This window comes from Montipora capricornis, chromosome 12, assembly GCF_036669925.1.
Source record: "Montipora capricornis isolate CH-2021 chromosome 12, ASM3666992v2, whole genome shotgun sequence".
In the NCBI taxonomy this organism is placed as follows: Eukaryota; Metazoa; Cnidaria; class Anthozoa; order Scleractinia; family Acroporidae; genus Montipora; species Montipora capricornis.
In genome coordinates this window covers 2,188,556-2,199,711 of record NC_090894.1, presented here as the reverse complement: position 1 = coordinate 2,199,711, position 11,156 = coordinate 2,188,556, and positions in this window count along the sequence as shown.

Here is an 11,156-nt window from a genome sequence, read left to right as displayed (position 1 = left end):
TACATACACAAACAAGAAAGGGGTGAAACACAACATGCCAAATTGAATTATCAAATGCCATAACCAAACAACATGGAAAAGTCTTATGGGCTTGTCATGCTTGGTCAATCATCCTGACCCTTTATTGATAGGTTTTCAATTCATGAGCTTCAAGTCTTGATAAAACTGGTGAGCAACCTACCAAAAAGCAGCATTAATATATACTTCTTCAAAAATTCAAAGGTAAAGAGCTTGATTTGATGAGTAAGAAGGGAGTCTACCCATATGACTTTTATGGACAGTTTTGAAAAATTCAATGAAAAGCTGCCACCAAAAGAAGAATTTGTTTACAGTATATTAAATGATGAGCATATCCTCAGGTGAATAATACAAACATGCTCAAAATGTATGGAACACTTTTGAATCTAAAAAAATATGGGCGAGTACCATGACTTATATCTTAAATCTGACATCCTTCTGTTGTAGCTGATTGTGTTTGAAAACTTTCGAAAGACCTGTCTGCAATACTACAAACTAGACCCCCTTTTCATTATTTTACCAGTCACCTGGGCTTTTCTTGGGATGCTAATGTTAAAGATGAAACTGACATTAAATTGGAGCTTATGACTGATATTGATATGGTTTCAATTCATTGAAAAGGGCATGCGTGTTGGTACATCAATACATAGCATACATCGATACGGTAAAGGGGCTAATAATAGATTACATGAACAACCGTATGATGAGACGGCGCCCTCAACGTATATAAATTGTAATCTAGATGCTAACAACTCTGTATGGTTGGCAAATGAGCCAATAATACCTTCCAACTGGTTGTTTTACAATGGTTTGGGCTAAAAAACCAGATTAACAATCAGGATAGGACCTAGCAAAGTATAAAGAACAATAGCAATAAAGGTTTGATATTAGAAGTTGATTTGGAATATCCCAAAGAATTACACGATCTGCATAATGGATTATCCGCTAGCAGCCGAAACGGTCAACAGTCAAAAACAAAGATATGCTTTCTAATTTATTGCCAAGAAATAGCCAAATTTAATTCAAAGTGTCCAAACTGGCTTAGTTCATAAAAAACTGATAACCGACATTAAGCAACAAAGAAAAAGTGGGTTCCTTCATTATAGGAACCTACAATTGTAAACACCGATCTTGGTTTGAAAATAACCAAAATCCATCGAGTTCTAAAGTTCAATCAGTCACCATGACGTTGAAAAGGGGGAAATAACATTGATTTCAACACACAGAAGAGAAAACCAATGCTAACAATGCGTTTTGAAAAAGACTTCTTCAAGCTTATGAATAACAGTGTATTTGGGAAAAAACAATGGAAAATATCAGAAAGCGAGTAGATGTCAGATTAGTAACTGATAAAAACAAAACTGTCAAAAAATGGCTGCCAAAACCAACATATGGGTAGTAGTAAGATCTTCAAATAAAAAATCTAGTGGCAGTTGCATAAAATCCAAAGAAAACACTAACCTAAACAGGCCGGCATATGTGGGGTATGTGTATCCTAGATCTTAGCAAGGACAACTAAAGTTATGATTTTTTTTTTTTTTTTTTTTCAAAAATTATAACTAACAATGCAAACAAAAAATTACGGTAGCAAAAATGCGAAATTATTATTCACAGACACAGACAGCTGGATCCTATTGAAATTGAAAACCAGTGATGCGTACCAAAGGACTTTTGGAGAGGATAAAGACAAATTCGATAACAGTGATTATCCCCGAAGATTCACAAATATTTCGACACGGACAAACAAAAAAGTAACTCGGTAAATTCAAAGACGAGGGAGCAGTATTACCAATAAACCGAATTCGTCGGATTGCGATCGAAAATGTATTTCATATATGAAAAGACAAATGACAAAGGCGAAAGACCGCTAAGGGTATTAAAAAGAATATCATCAAAAAGAACATAACTCATGAAAAATTTATAAAAACGTTTACTGTTAATAAACAAGCAAATGCATCAAAACAACATGAAAAAACGATTAGAAGCAACTTACATCAACTCTGGGAAGCTATGAGGCTTACTTTAAAGGTATCATTATCTTTGCTTCGATGACAAGCGGTACATTCACATAATGGATGTGACAAGTCCCATTGCATACGGTCATTACAACATTAACACACTAAAAATAAACAGTTTCTGTTTAAAGGATTGAACACGCCACAAAAATGGTCCCAACCAGAAAAAAAAAAACCAAAAATTTTGAACCATTTTGGTTGTATTTTCGGTTTTGGTTACATTTATGGGTTAACTTTTCATTGTGTTGAAAATCAAGGGGAACACCCCCTTTATTTATTTCCGAGAATGCCATGCGTTTGTGATTTTTTCTAAAGAAAAAGTCACGGCATTTTCATAACCATATAGTTACCAAATAAATTTTGCGTTGGATCCATTCTGCCTCGCCACGGCATAGATTTCGCAGAAATATAAAACAGATAGATTTTCCAAGAATATGGAGACCGAAAAATACGAGATCAAAAAATATGTAACCGTCAAATGTAAAGTAGGTCATGGAGTTGGGTTGGGATGAGAGCATTTTTACAAAATGATCTCATACCCCCAACTCATATACTAATCACTAAAGATAAAGGATGATGTTGGCAATAATAATAAGGAATGTTGACTCAAATTATATCACGGTAATAGTAAAATATTCGTGTACGCAAAGCAAGAGGAAGACCTGTCTCATAAACGTAGTTGATCACCCTTGTAACCTTTTTGGTATTAAAAATGTTGGACTTAAATTAAATGTTAAAAACCACTGAAACGGTCTTAAATGAACCCTTTTAATTGTTTTAGTTCATGCTTGTGGTTCGTACTGCTATTTTAAAGGTTAAAAGATTGTGACAGGCGGACACAGCTGACAACATTTCTTGAATACATCCAGCGGAATATTTCCGAAAGGAGTAAGCATGAAGTGTGGAAACAAAACAGCTTTGGGAACCTTTCCGGAGTTTTTTGAACTCCCCGCTGAAGCAAAAGCTTTCCTTGATGAACCAAAAAACACAGTCAGAGAAAAAATGACATATCTGCGATTGAACAATGAGGTATAACAGTTTTAAAGGATGCTAGCTTACAGTACCTGTTTCTTTTTTGGTCGGCAAACTTCATGGCCAGTTTTCCGCGGGGACTGAGGTGCTTCGCGTTTCCGCCAGATTTTCAACTGGCGGGGACTTTAGTCCCCCTTTTTCTTGCAAGTTAGCTCTCAATGGCCTCTTTTTTGTGGTCAAAATTCAAGATTTCTTTGTGCCTCTTTCCATTTTTACCGAGAACGAGGGGCTCGATGGCTCATGGGAAGCATGAATGAAAGCCAAAGAAATGGCGGGCATTTTGCCAGGAAGATGTATGTGATTAAAAGTCTACACCAAGCAAATAAAATGAAGGAAGGCGTCTTGTACTATGGTGAAAAGTGACCTTAAAATTTTTTTTTTTTTTTTGATGCGTAAGTCATTATGAGTTTTCAAACATTCGAAATACACTCTCTAGGTCCATTTCGGATGTGGGGGACGATAAACCGTAGGCCCCGTCTGACAACCCTTCAATGGGACGTAAAAGAAAACCCACACACCATTCGCAAAGAGTAGGGCATGGAGTTCCCGGTGTTTGTGGTTTGTCCTCTGTGAGTCTAATGCACGGAGATATCAGCTACACCAAGCTACTCTAAACTCGGAGGGTACTTACAAAGATATGATGATGTTAGGTATACAGTGGGTCGTTTTCCCTTAACTCGGTCTTTCAAATCAAAATAATTAGGAGTTTTGTGGCCTTGCAACAGGACATACTGTTCCAATATGTAAACGAATACTTCAATAGAAAGGTTTTGAGTTACATTTTCTGATTTATATTGAAAACGGAGACAAAAAGAACTCAATGAAGCCATTGAGATCAAATGTTTTGTTGTACTTCACTCACGTATCCAATTTGTTGTGAATTTAAAACAATACACAGTCACAATCACAACGCGTTACCCCTAGCAATAAGAAAGCGAGAAAAAAAAAAAAAAAAGCATAGAATTGCCTTATGTCGTACACTGAAGGTTTGATTTCACTTCGAATACCTTCACACTCTGTCTTTAAAATAAGAAAAAATGCAATGTGTACTTAATTGGCCACTCCCATAGGGGCTTTTCTGGGCCAATGAAACACAATCAACGAAACGACAGAACACAGCAGCAACAACAACAACAACTGTTAAGAATCTCAACTGGCCGGAGGTAAACCAGTTTTCTATTTACAAGTGCGGCCGAGAAGTTGAACCAGGGACTACCAGGAATAAATTCGGACCGCGAGTGGTTAGAACGAGTCTTGAACACGGGAACTTATTTATTTATCCTTTGCCGAAAATAAAATCAGGAAATGTTCTTCATATCTTGGGAAACATCCCACACTTACAAACAAGGCAATGTTAAAGCCACCAGTAGCATCTTGTCGTATCATACCCTATCTCATTGAATAAAGAAATTATTAGCAAGAAAACAAACTTGAGTGGCTTATTTGTAAATTATGTCCGGTGTATTATCATTTTTAGGTGATAATTTTAGTGTGTATGTTTAATCGTAATCACGAACGTGCAAATATATTTCTTTTCGCTGCATCACCCTTTGCGACTAGCTTTTGCCAACTATTTAATTTGATTATTAACATTCTTTTATAATGCTATTGCTAACAATTTTTGCATGATTAAAGGAACCAGGGGCAGATCTGGGAGAAGGTGCAGGGGGTGTGCACCTCCTCCCCCGCCCCCACCCCCTCATTCCTTCCTGAGATGACCTGCGGCTTTGTAATATAATTCGTATTCTGGACGAAAAAGAAACGTCACCAGTCAGCTACGCCATTCCTTAGTGGTGCACCCCCTCCTAAGAAAAATCCTGGATCTGCCCCTGTCATGGAGTTTGTAACAGTAAAGATTTCTGGTCAATATTCCATAAACTTTGAAATATCTTCTACATCATTTCTCACACGATTCAAGTGAATCCAAGACAAAAACAGTCACTGAGCCAAAATGTGTGTTTATCGACTTAAAATCAATTTACAACACGAGGGGCGCAAGACAATACAGGCGAAAACTTGGGAACTGTTCACCCGACGTTTCCAAGTTCGCACTCAACTCTGTCTTTGTCATTCGTCCCCAAAAGCAGGTAAAGATAGTCTGTGCATTTAAAAAAAAAAGCTGTTGAAATTTAATAAAGGGAGTCAGTTCTAATTTTTGTGTTTAAGCGTGACAGTGTCCCATTAAAACTGATGCAATGGCGTAATCTTGGTTTGCACGCTCGTGATTAGACGGCCATGTCGGTGTACAAAACAAAAGCAATATGTCGCTCGCGTTTTGCAAAATAATAGAGCCAAATTCCCAAAAGACTTTTTCGTTATTGTTCAGTACATCAACATAGCCGCCATGACGTCGGATGCACATCGGAAAAAAATTGAATCTTACGTAACTCAAATGGATAACACTGAAGAAGTCTATTGGTCCTTTTAGTATTCCAGTTGGTTTATTAAAGATCCTAAAGTGTTATGTTGCTCCTATCCTGTCTTCATTGATAAATGATTCCTTTCTACCAGTAATTTCCCAAATAAATTAAAATACTGATGCTGAAGTTACTCCAGTTTTTAAGAAAGGCTCTAAGCTAGATAAAGATAATTATAGACCAATATCGATTTTATCAAACTTTATTCTTTTCCATTCTAAGAAGTTGAAACCATATAAATCTTTAAATTTAACAATTAATGGAACAAATATTACACAGTTTCTTCTGTCAAATACCTTGGTGTTACTTTTGATTCTAGATTCTAATTTAACCTGGAAAAATCACATTGATGAGCTTGGTCTTTAACTCTCAAAGACTGTGGGTATTCTCATGAAGTTGAGCTCTTATGTTAAGACAGATATCCATGTCATGCTTTATTACTCACTAATCTATCCCTTTTTGACCCATGGTCTTCAAGCGTGGGCTCTCGCCTATCCATCTTATTTATGGCCAGTTAGTATTTTACAAAAACGATAGTTAAAATCATTACATCTTTCTCAACGTTTTCACATTCTGGACCATATTTAAATCTCTTCATCTCCTTACTTTTTCATGACATTATAAAACTTGAAATTCTTGTTTTTGTCTATGAGTGGTTTCATCAAATGACTCCATCTTACTTTAATAATTATTTGAATTTAATATCTTCTGTTCATTCTTACTATACTCGCCAGTCTCTAGACCTAAATTTGTTTATAAATCAAGCTAAAACAACCCAACATGGTCTTCGGTCTCTTCAGTTTACTGGCGCTATTCTCTGGAATGCACTGCCTGTAACTACTGTTCCATGACAAATGACATCCTTGTATAGATTCCGTAAAAATATTAAGAGTGTAATAATTGATGGCTACATTAGTTTTCCTCCTTGCTTGTTTTGATGCATTGATTTTTTTTTTTCTTTTTCTCTAATATTTATTCCATGAAGCAATACTTTTAACCTAATTAATAATATATTTTTTAAATATTGTATTTCCTTAATCATTCGTGTTTTCAATTTGGGTCACCTACTCGATTAGTTGTCTCAATCTTACACGCAACTACTGTATCTCTAGCTTGTTTCTTTGTAATTATCACTCGTTATTCGCTGCTTTTCTTTTTTTTTCTTTTCTTTTTGTAAATATATATACTTAGTATGAGTTTAGAATTGAAAAGGATTGTAGACAAGGATTGTAGTCGAGTTGCAGTCGAAACACCGCGCAATTTTGAGATTTCCCACCATTCGTTACCAAGCTGAGGAAGATTTCCTCTTCCTTTAACTGCCTTAATATTCTTTCTCGCTGACCTTTGTCAACAGAGCATCAAGCTTCTCGTTCAAGCTCCTCGTAGCCTCACGGAGCTGCGATTTCACCGCATTGACTTCAGATTTGACCACAGACAGTTCCGTTATCACCCGCATCAATTCAGTCTTCGTTTCTTGAATTTCAGATTTCGTTCCGGTTAGCTCCGTTTTCGCCTCCGTTATTTCCGATTTTGTTTCCGTTAGTTCAAATTTAACCTCTTGCATGTGTAAGTTGCCATAGTCCACATCTTCTCTCGCAGTCATCTATTTTATTAAACAGGCAAGATAATAAAATATGAATAAAATAAATGTATTTGGTATAATTACATTGGTGTTTAACGAAAATTCTCTGCTCTGATTGGTTGCACTTAACGTTAAAGGTCTCTGATGAGTCCCTTGGTCGGGATGAAACGAGCTTCATAAGACTAACCACAACTTTATTGATGATCACCTAAGCGGAGTTCTTTGTTCAAAATGGCCGCAAGCCGTTTGTCGAGGTGACAGACGAAGAAGATGCATATTTTTCTAATAATCACCTATGTAATTATAGGAAAAAAAAACAATTATTAACCTCAGGCTCAGTGAGTATCCGTGAAAAAACCTCGCCTTCGGCAAATAACTGTTTAATATTCAGTTCATGTGCGGGTTATAGACGAAATTAAGAGAGAAGAGAACCAAGCACTTATCTGGTCGATTCGAGGGATTGTCTCTTATCTAGATAGTAGTTACCGGAAAAATAGGCCATTTCCGAGTTCAAGTCTTCCTCCTCATCAAAGCGAGTCTACGTGCGAAGTTTTTGTAATGGTAATTAGTTCTACTTTACATATGAATGAAAACTAATTTTCATAACAAAAACTTCACTTAGACTCGCTTTGAAGAGGAGGCAGACTTGAACTCGGAAATGGCCTATTCAGGTGACTTCAACGGGATTCGAAGCCATGACCTCCGCGATGCCAGTGCAGTGCTCCACCAACTGAGCTATGAAGCCACTGAGCTGGTTGCACGCAGGGGAGAGAAGAGTAAAGTAAGGTCACGCACTTTCGCATCCTTAGGGTTGTCTGCCTGTGCAGGGCTTTTTATTTTGGCAACTAAATTTGGATGAATTTGTCATGAACGTACCTTCGGTTTTTTTTTTTTTTGCGAGTTCGTTGTCACCACTACGAAGTGATTGCGAAAACTCGTACTAAAGAAGACTACGGCTACATACTTTTCAACCTTTTTCCCGTCAAATTTTAAGGCCTGTCACGTTAAGGGAATGCGCACGAAGGTACAAAAGATAGATGTCGTAGCCGTAGCCTTAGCTGCAGTCAGACCTAAAGATCTCAGTTATTGAGATACCAGGGACATCTGTCGGGAAAGCTAAGGTCACTGTTAAACGTCGATACAATGTATCGTTTTTACCTTGGCCAAGGCGCTATTTTGTCGATCAAAACCAATGTATGGATACCAAGGCTTGTCTGGGTTGAGTGTTATCAATGTTTGGCCTCCCTCGGGAATTAGTCGGGTTCCATTCACAGAGAACACAACCGGAATGTGATCAAACCCGTCTTTGTCCTTCTCTTGGTCAAACATGACTGAGCATCGAATTATATCACCCCGACGGATTCTCGCAATACCTGAAAGAGAAAAATCGCTATTACACCTTTTGCTGTTCTTTGGCAAGAAATAACATTTCATTTGTGCCAATAGTTAGACCATAGTTCAATACTGCGAAACTATTTTCATTTACACCAGAGGTGCCCCAAGCTCAGTGTGAGGGAAAGCCAACAAAAATGTAAGGATTTGTATGGGAATCCCGATAAAAGACCTGAGAACATAATTTTACGAAAAAATTCTCTATTAAAAAGCCTAACCTTGTGGCCATTGTGGGTCGCTTCCTTCCTGTGTGTGTGTGGTTTTTTTTTCCAGATTCGACGCGAATTGAGCTATTATCAGTTCCTCGGTTGTCAACGGTTATAGCATTCTCGTCACCAGAGCCTCGGATCGACCCAAGGCTCTGGGAAACTCTATGTTAGGAGATCATGCGCAGTAGGGTTCTCATAGCCAAAAATTGGCTATTTGAACTCAACGGCGCCTGCTCACTCCTCGTGCTAACGTGAAGGCACCAACTAGAGACGCTTTTTATTGTTCTTCACGAAAATCAATGAGAAGACACTTTGCTTCAGGGTTCCCCATAGCTCTTCTCTCCCTCAGTCAAGAGAAGAGCTCTGGGGTCGAGATTGCGGTTACAGTGAAATACCAATTCCACTGTAGAATTCAAGGGCAAAGGTTTTTCTGTCATTTCAATCCGCTAGCCGCGCAATCAAAGCCCTGCCAGCAACGTCAGGAGGCTGTTAATGTCTGAATTCGTGATTATCCTGAATTGTTAATTTGCTTTGAGTTCACTATTATCGTGAATTTAGAAGACTGAAATCTTGATATGGATTATGGGAAATGGTCATATTTGTTTGAAAAGATAACCCAAGTGTATGGACATTGGAATCGAACCTAGGAATGTACCTGCCCGAAAAATTTCGATCCGTTTCGCAAAATAGTAATTTTGGTCATATTATTGTGTTAAATAACGTGACGTCGCGCGCTCTCGCATCATTATATATACGATTGTCTGCCTGTGGAACAAGCAGGGAAAGAGACATGTGTGTTGAATGCTTGTTGATCTAAGTAGTTTTAAGGAAGGATTTTGGATGGGCTGGACCTATGCCAATCCATCCCGACTGGAACTCAAATCTATCAGAACTACTTGCGCATTGAGTTAATTATTCTTTTTTTTCAAAACAGGTGGACTCTGAATTTCTCCGGAATTCCAATCAACAGTTCCTTTTTACGCAGCTGTCAAGTCAAATTTGCCACTACCACAATTACCAGGCAGCAAAAAAAGAAAAAAAATCCGATTACAGTCGACTCCCGCCTTGCGGACACCTCGCTATTACGGACACCCCGCTATTACGGACAGCAGCTAAATCCCCGGCGAAAGTGACAGACGTTTGACTGAAATAAACTCCCGCTATTACGGACTTACGGACACTTTATTCGATCCCAACGTCACAATTTTATTGTTTTCTCTCTCGTTATAGCGGACACCGAGCAGCATCTTGGAATATTTGCACACATCATCATGTCTATTTTTTCTGCTTTTTTGATTCCTAGAGGGGAGTTTAAGGTTGCTAATGAATTAAGTCTCCTTGGCGACAAAATGGGGGAGAAGTACACAGAGCCGATAGGAGCGAACTCTTAAGGCAATATGATGGCTGATGCAATCAATAGCTGATGTTCAGGTTTTTCCTTGAAAATAATTTTTTTTTAGAAATGTAGATTACTGTACTTCAGTACAGTAGGAAACCAAACGATGCTTGTGTGGACATTGCTGCAACATACGATGATTGTTTTTTGTGTACTTAGTACTGTACACAAAGGGTACGTAACTCCTGTTCTGTTAAGTTCTGTTCTGTTTGTAAATAAAGTTCTGACGCCCTTTACGTGCGACAACGGGTCTGAAAAAGGTACTGAAGTTAACGAGAATGAACACACACGCGACCCCCTTCTGTACGTATGGTTTAAAATTAAAATTTTCTCGCATCCCGCTATTCCGGACTCTCGCTATTACGGACACCAATTCGCGGTCCCGAGGGTGTCCGCTATAACGGGAGTTGACTGTAATTGCATTAAACCCATCTCATCTATTAACCCCTCTCCGCTAAAGTGATTGACGGCAGCCAAAACCAAAAGTGTTTACTGCAATTTGAACTTCGTGTTTGAAAGGTAGTAGCCTAGGTGTAGCCGTACCCACCCCCCGAACGGCTACATGTAGGCTAGAAAGGTAGTTTCCTTCGCAGCCGTTTTTAGGGTCTCACGCAGCGCTCCTCCAAGGGAGCGTTATGTGACTCTGCGAAGGAGTTTTAGGCAGCGTTTACACTAACGCGGGTTTCATTTGTAACCGTATCGTTTTCGATGCGGTTGCGCCTTCTGTTTACACGACACCGATCGGAAACGTTGCCGAAACCAGGTCGATTTGAAAACGCTGCCAAAAGTAAGGCATTTTCAAAACGATACGGTTTCATCTGTCGTGTAAACAGCGAAACCGCATCGATTTGAATACGGTTACTATTTTGGCTCGAAATTTGCATTGTTCCATTCAAAATGGTAAATTTAGCACGTAGTGTAGCGCTCGCTTAAACCATCATGACTTCGATTTCCTGGCGAAAACGATTCCGTGTAAACACTTCCAAACCGCATTGATTTTGCTGTGGTTTCGAAGTCGTGAAACCGAATCGATGTGAAACCGCGTTCGTGTAAACGCTGCCTTAAGCCTGGTTTCCATATGATCTGCAGCGGCCT